This window comes from Rhinopithecus bieti, unplaced genomic scaffold (assembly GCF_001698545.2).
Source record: "Rhinopithecus bieti isolate Rb0 unplaced genomic scaffold, ASM169854v2 scaffold_33652, whole genome shotgun sequence".
NCBI classification, from domain to species: Eukaryota; Metazoa; Chordata; class Mammalia; order Primates; family Cercopithecidae; genus Rhinopithecus; species Rhinopithecus bieti.
In genome coordinates, this window is record NW_016814761.1 from 2,970,015 (window position 1) to 2,977,800 (window position 7,786).

Here is a 7,786-nt window from a genome sequence, read left to right on the forward strand (position 1 = left end):
GACAGGTAGTGGGGGTCATATCACTGTGAGCTTTTTAGAAATGCTGATGAGGGCTGGCTGCTGTGGCTCACCGCAGGAGTGCAGTGGCCTGATCTCAGCTCACTGCAACCTCTGCCTCCCGCCTGTAATCCCAGCACTTTGGGAGGCCAAGACAGGTGAGTCACTTTAGCCTAGGAGTTTGAGACCAGCCTGGGAAACATGGTGAAACCCCATCTCTACAAAAAATAGAAAAATTAGCCAGGCATAGTAGGGCAAGCCTGTAGTCCCAGCTCCGTGGAGGGCAGAGGTTGCAGTGAGCCATGTTTGTACCACTGGACTCTAGCCTGGGCGATAAAGCAAGACTCTGGCTCAAAAAAAAAATTTTATTTATTTATTTACTTACTTATTTATTTTTTTATTTATTTTATTTTTATGTATTTATTTTTTTGAGACAAAGTCTCGCTCTGTCGCGCAGGCTGGAGTGCAGTGGCCAGATCTCAGCTCACTGCAAGCTCCGCCTCCCAGGTTTACGCCAGTCTCCTGCCTCAGCCTCCGGAGTAGCTGGGACTACAGGCGCCCACCACCTGGCCCGGCTAGTTTTTTGTATTTTTTAGTAGAGACGAGGTTTCACCGTGTTAGCCAGGATGGTCTTGATCTCCTGACCTCGTGATCTGCCCGTCTCGCCCTCCCAAAATGCTGGGAATACAGGCTTGAGCCACCGCGCCGGGCCAAAAAAAATTTTTTTTTAATTTTAAAATATTTTAAAAGGTTTTAGGTTTAGGGGTACATGTGCAGGTTTGTCATACAGGTAAACTTGTGTCACAGGGGATCTGTTGTACAGTTTATTTCATCACCCAGGTATTAAGCCTAGTACCCAATTGTTGTTTTTTCTGCTCCTCTCCTTCCTCCCAACCTCCACCCTCAAATAGGTCCCAGCATCTATTATTCCCTTTTCTGTGTTCATGAGTTCTCATCATTTAGCTCCCACTTATAAGTGAGAACATGAGGTATTTGCTTTTCTGTTCCTGCATTAGTTTGCTAAGGATAATAGCCTCCAGCTACATCCATATTCCTGCAGAAGAGGTGATCTCATTCTTTTTTATGACTGCATAGTATTCCATGGTATATATGTAACACATTTTCTTTCTCCAATCTGTCATTAATGAGCATTTAGGTTGATTCTATGTCTTTGCTAGTGGCTCACAGGTATTTCAAATGTGTGGGCAGGGCCAGGAGCCACTGATGTAGGGCCTAGTCTACTCAGTTAGGGGTGTGGATGGAGAGTTGTAGAGGGTTGAGGGCGGTGAATTGACATGACCTCACCTTTTAAAAAGATCCCATTGGCTGCTGTGTGGAGGGTAGAGAGACAAGAGTGGACAGAGGAAGCTGGTTAGGAAGCTATTGCAATAATCCAGGCCAGAAAGAGTCCTGTATTTGTTGAGCACCTATTATGGCTAGGCACAAGAGCATATAATGGAAACAGAGGTTACTGGGTCCTCCCTTGTCCCTACTCCGTTCAGAATTTCTCAGGGATGTGGGAGCCTAGGAATTTGTATTTTTAACATGCTCCCCTGGTGATTCTGATCATCAGTCAGGTTTGGAACAACTAAATTATTGGACTTAATTTTTCTGGAAATTCTAGAAATCACCATAATACTGCTTAGGGAGCACTGTCCTTGTTGCTGGCTCCATGTGCTTTCCATATATACCTTCTATCCTTCAACCCTATGCAGTGTATATGATTATTAGCCCTGTTTCTCAGAGGAAGGAACAGGCTCAGAGAGGAATAACCTGGCCAGGATCACTGAGCTACAAGGTGGCAGAATCAGGATTTGAACCGGGGTCTGACTGATTCTGCTATCCTGCCCTTGATATTTACACCTGAATATCAATACAAGTTCAATGATATCTAGATGAGTTGCGGATATTGGTTCCTCAATGAGAGAAGCCTCCTTTGCTATGTCCTGTTGATGTCTCTCCTCCTAGGACCGACGTGAGGGCTGGCCTGGCCTGGGTGTTTGTTGAGTGGAACTGAATTCTAGCAGTGATATCACTGAGGGCAGCCCATATTCTTTCCCATAGAGGATCCCTATGATGCTGTTGTGCTGAACTGGAGACTGAATGAGCCAGAGGCCATTCATGGTCACTTCTTTCCTTACCACACTCTATAGAAATAAACTGAGCTCCCCTGGGGAGGGATTGGACACTCCCTTAGAGGAAGGCCAGGGTGGAGGTAACTTCGGACGATGTGTGGCTACCATGAATGTGACATTGCTTAGCAGTCTTTTGATTGTGTTTCCAAGTCATCTTTGACCCAAAGAACTGAATAATTTTATGTTAATTGGACAATCAACTGGAATTGGCAGAGCTAAGTGTTGGGGGTTTGTAGTCAAAGCCATTTGGGTTAATAATTCCCCTCACTGTTTTCTTTTCTCTTTTTTTTTGAGACGAAGTCTCGCTTTATTGCCCAGGCTGGAGTGCAATGGTGCCATCTTGGCTCGCTGCAACTTCTGCCTCCTAAGTACAACCGATTCTCCTGCCTCAGCCTCCCAAGTAGCTGGGATTATAGGTACATGCCACCACGCTTGGCTAATTTTTGTATTTTTAGTAGGGGGGGCGTTTGTCATGTTGGCCAGGCTGGTCTCAAACTCCTGACCTCAAATTATCTGCTTGCCTTGGCCTCCCAAAGTGCTGGGATTACAGGCGTGAGCCGCCGCGGCCGGACACCCCTCAATGTTTTTATGTGTTAGGTAGTAATTTTGTAGTCTCCTGCCATATCTCTTACACAGAGGTTTGGGTCATGACCTCTACCTGCTTCTTATCTAAGAATGCTTTGCACTTGCCCCTGGTCTGATATTTTCTAATGTGTGAGACCCATAGCACTGGTGGTACATGAAGTGTCTCTACCTGGTACATGAACTTGCATTAAATCACCTTGAATCACACAGTAAGAAAGCGATTCCCTTCAATCCTGTTCTGTTGGGATTGTTTAATGCTATTGAATCTTTAAAACTCCTCTACCATTTGCTAATCTTTCCTTTTTAATGAAGGAAAATAGGCCTCAGGTCAAAGCCTAGCTTTAGACAGCCTCACAGCCATCTAAAATGTTGAGTTAGGATTTAATTATTTGTTTATTTATTTAGTAAACTTTTTATTTTGGAAGGATTTTAGATTGACTGCAAAGACAGTTAAAGAGTTCTTATCTAAGAACCATATATCTTTCACCCTGTTTTTCCCCAGTGTTAGCATCTTATGTAAACATATGGTACATTTGTCAAGACAAAGAAACTGGTATTGGGTACTGGTACTTACTGTTAACTAAAGTATGGAATTTATCAGTTTTCCATTAATGTCCTTTTACTGTTCCAGAAACCAATCTAGGACACCACATTGCATTTAGTGTTATTTATTTATTTATTTATTTATTGAGACAGGGTCTTGCTCTGTTGCCCAGGGTGGAGTGCAGTGGTACAATCATGGCTCACTGCAGCCTCTACCTCCTGGGCTCAAACGATCCTCCTGCCTCAGCCTCCTGAGCAGCTGAGACTACAGGTGCACACCACCACACCAGCTAATTTTTATATATTTTTGTAGAGACAGAGTCTCACTAGGTTTGCCAACGCTGGTCTCAAACTTCTGGACTCAAGTGATCTTCCCATCTCAGCCTCCCAAAGTGTTGGGATTACAGATGTGAGCCATTGTGTCTGGCCAGCATGACTTTATTAAGAAATGCTGGAGGCAGGCAGGGAGAAATCAGGCCCAGTATTAAGGAGAAGCCAGGTCCTGGAGGCCTTGCTAAGGAGGGTGTAATTTACCTTGAGGGCAAGGAAGAACCACCAGTTTTAAACAAGGTTGAAATTTGTTCTTTTCTGAAGGCCCCTTTCTGGCTGCAGTGTAGAGAATGAACTTACTGCAGGGCAATGCTGGAGGCAGTAGTGACCAACAGAGCTGGATGAAAACTTTCTCTCCAGGGCAATTAACAAAGCTCTGAAACTCTCAGTGCAGCAAGTGTGGACAGAGCAGGCATCTCAGCATAAGATTGAACCAGGCCAGGTGCAGTGGCTCAGCACTTTGGGAGGCTGAGGTGGGCGGATCATGAGGTCAAGAGATCGAGACCATCCTGGTCAACATGGTGAAACCTCATCTCTACTAAAAATACGAAAATTAGCTGGCCATGATGGCATGCACCTGTAGTCCCAGCTATTCGGGAGGCTGAGGCAGGAGAATCGCTTGAATCCGGGAGGTGGTGGTTGCAGTGAGCTGAGTTCACATCACTGCACTCCAACCTGGTGACACAGCAAGACTCTGTCTAAAAAAAAAAGACAAAAAAAAAAAAAAAAAAGATTGAACCAGACACCAGAGTCTCAGACCAAACTCTTAGACCCTATAGTGTTGTTATATTTGGTGTAACTTTTTAAAAGCTATGATGTACATACCGAAAATCACATAGAGGATGTAGGCACTGTTTACAAATAATTATACAGTAAACACCCACCTGTGTAACTACCACCTAAGTCAAAAAATAGAAGAGGCCCAGTGCAGTAGCTCAGGCCTGTAATCCCAGCATTTTTGAGAGACTGAGGCAGGAAAATCCCTTCATCCCAGGAGTTCAAGACCAACCTGGACAACACAGCAAAACCTTACTAAAACAAAACAAAACAAAACAAAAAGTTAGTTGGGTGTGGTGGTGTATGCCTGTAGTCTCAGCTACTTAGGAAAGTGAGGCAGGAAGGTTGCTTGAGCCTGGGATTTCAGGGATGCAGTGAGCTATAATCGCACCACTGCACTCCAGCCTGGGTGACAAAGCAATATTCTGTCTCAAAGAAAAAAAAAAAAAATAGAACATTACCAACATTACCGGTGTCCCAGAAGCCTCTCCTAGTCAGAACCTCCTTCCCCTCCCAGAGATACTCTCTTCCATGATTATTCAAGTTTCATTCAGCTTTTTTACTTTAGTAAGTATGTGTAGATCTTGTTTCCCCAGGTTGTGTGATGGTGATGGGGTGGGGGTGGTCAGGAGTGTCCCTTAAATTGTACACCTTCCCAGGCACCTAATACGCTGATGGGTCTGGAGGGCACCCACTCTGTGTTGAGACCAGTGCAGGTGTTGTATATGTCATCTAATCGGATTGCCATAAAATCTGTATCAGGCAGGCCTGATAAGCCTACATTTCCCAATTCAGGGGAAGCACATACCGTACCCAATTCACACAGAGTGTAAATGATAGATGTTGGGTTTTGTTGTTGTTGTTGTTGTTGTTGTTGTTGTTGTTGTTGTTTTGAGACAAAGTCTCACTCTGTCACCCAACCTGGAATGCACTGGCACTATCTTGGCTCACTGCAACCTCTGCCTCCTGGGTTCAAGCTATTCTCCTGCTTCAGCCCCCCAAATAACTGGGATTACAGGTGCCTGCTACCATGCCCAGCTAATTTTGTGTGTATTTTTAGTAGAGAGGGGCTTTTGCCATGTTGGCCGGGCTGGTCTTGAACTCCTGACCTCAGGTGATCCACCCACCTCAGCCCCAAAGTGCTAGGATTACAGGTGTGAGCCACTGCGTCTGGCCCTAGACGTTGATTTTGAACCCAGGTCTGTCTTGACTGAGGGCTCTGTTCTTTCCTTGGCTTGTTCTGGTGGGGGTAGTGGAAGGTGAGGAAGGATGGGAATGACATGGGGTGGCAGGGGAGTGGTAGGTACGGGGACTAAGAGGGGTCTTTAGAGCCGGACTGGCCTGCCTGGCTTCTCATCCCAGCCCTGCCACTCAGGCACATTGCTGACCTTCTCTGACCTTCTCTGTGCCTCAGTTTCCTGCCTGATAGGGGTTTTGTGTTGATTCTACGAGAAGACGTGTAAAATGCCCAGCACAATAAATCATCACACATACCTCATGGGGTTGTCGTGAAGAATACAAGAGTTAAGTTTAGTTCAGGAAGCTTTTAGAACAGAACCTGCAGGCGGGAACCACTCATGAGCATTGGCCACTAATATTGTTGTTCTTTTCCCTTTCCCTCACTTTCACGGGTGTGCAATGAGCTGCAGTTGCTTTGAAATTGCTGCATCTACAGTGACTTTGCAGACTGTTTTCTTCTGCAGATTGACTCCAGTGAAGGGCTCTGGCTGGGTGTCTGGAGAACTAGAGCTTGTTTCTTCTGGGGATCATGAGGCCAATGGAGTGGAGGCTGGCTTCCTCTAACAGTGCTGGCCTGAGCTCCACTCCATGTTTCCTGTCTGACCCCACTTGTAGGCAGAGCTAACATGGGCACCACCCTGCTGGGCCTGACATCAGGGCAGCCTCCCCACAAGGTCAGTCTGGCTCTTAGGAGGGTGGGAATGTGTGATAGGAGGGCTCCTGACCACCTGGCCTGTGACATTGCTTCTTGCCTGGCCTCTGAAAGGGCTGAGGCCCATGGTGGGATTTTTCAGCAGCCAGGATCCTGGACAGCTCCTATATTCAGTCAGGGATATTGGTTGCAAGCAATAGAAACTGATTCAGGCTATTGGAAGAAAAAAAGTTAATTGTAGAGAAGGAAACTGAGACTTCAGTGAATCAACCAGAGGGGAAGCACAGATACGGGGACGATCCGGTTTGCTGCAGCAGCTGCTGCAGCCGCTTTCAAACATTCATTTCTCCTTGCATCACTGCCTCCAGATTCAAAGTTCTGGAAAAGAGCATCTGAATGGAATAACTTGGATCAGGGGTTAATAATTGGGAACTGGGCTGCACAGCAGGAGGTGAGTGGCAGGCAAGTGAGTGAAGCTTCATCTGTATTTATAGCCACTCCCCATCGCTCACATTACCACCTGAGCTCCACCTCCTGTCAGATCAGCAGCTGCATTAGATTCTCATAGGACCATGAACCTTACTGTGAACTGTGCATGCGAGGGATCTAGATTGCGTGCTCCTTATGAGAATCTAATGCCTGATGATCTGTCACTGTCTCCCATCCCTAGATGGGACTGTCTGGTTGCAGGGAAACAAGCTCGAGGCACTCACTGATTCTACATGATGGTGAGTTGTAGAATTATTTCATTATATATTACAATGTAATAAAATAGAAATAAAGTGCATAATAAATGTAATGCGCTTGAATCATCCTGAAACCATCCCCCCATCCTGCCCCCCCTTCCCTCTGTCCATGGAAACATTGTCTTCCATGAAATGTAGTTCCTGGTGCCAAAAAGGTTGAGGAGTACTGACTTCGATCATGTCATGGCTGCAGGTGAAATGGGGTGGTGAGTTGGGGGAGGACCAGGGCCCCACTTGGTGTAGTGGTTGCTGGTGGGACTCTCCCTTCAACAAGATTAGACATAGGGCAGTTTCCTTAGATAGGGAGAGCGAGGGTGGCTGAATCAATCCAAGAGTTGAAGGAAAGAAGAGAAGACAAATGTCCACTGTAGTCCTGTCCTCCTTGAGCAAACAGGCTCTTACAGTGGGTACCTCAGTGTCCTAAAAGAGAAGCTGGCCTGCTTCTCACTGCAGACAGGCTGCTGAGAGAAACCGGGGAGAGTGGAAAGTGCAGATGTAGCCCTGGAGTCAGTCAGGTTAAATTCTAGGACCTCACCCGCTGGCTTGTGACCTTGGGCAAATGCCTTACCTTCCTGGGTTTTAACTCTTTTGTCTGTGAAATGGATAATAATTCAGCAATTCTTATGCTTGCCGTCTGACTGCACATTGGGCAGAGATGCAGACTAAGGATCATTCAGGAGCTGTAGGCTCTGATTCTTACTCCATCTACAATGTCTTGGGCATTTGGAGGGTAAACACAGGGCTTCTCTGAGCATTGATTTTTCCATCCACACAATGGGAAA